This window comes from Apaloderma vittatum, unplaced genomic scaffold, assembly GCF_000703405.1.
Source record: "Apaloderma vittatum isolate BGI_N311 unplaced genomic scaffold, ASM70340v1 scaffold16315, whole genome shotgun sequence".
NCBI lineage: Eukaryota > Metazoa > Chordata > Aves > Trogoniformes > Trogonidae > Apaloderma > Apaloderma vittatum.
The window spans coordinates 11,374-11,653 of record NW_009716687.1 but is presented as its reverse complement, the minus strand read 5'-3'; positions in this window follow the sequence as shown (position 1 = coordinate 11,653).

Genomic DNA, 280 nt, shown 5'->3' with positions numbered 1-280 from the left:
CACCCCGCTTTTTAGGGCGGAGGAGAGGCGCAGGACGGGGCAGGCAACTCGGGCAAGTTTTTGTTTGTTTGTTTATTCACGTCAGAGAACACTGTACAAATATTACAGGCAATTTCCTTGCGAAAAAAAAAAGTACAAAAATAATCTTTATATATGAATCAAAAGTTCATTTGGGACTGTAAGGGGTTTTTTTCTTTTTCTTTTTTTTTCTCTAGGTATCCTTTTCCAAAGGTCTAACTGGTGGCGGAACGTGCACACTTGGAAAGAGGGCAAGGGCCAG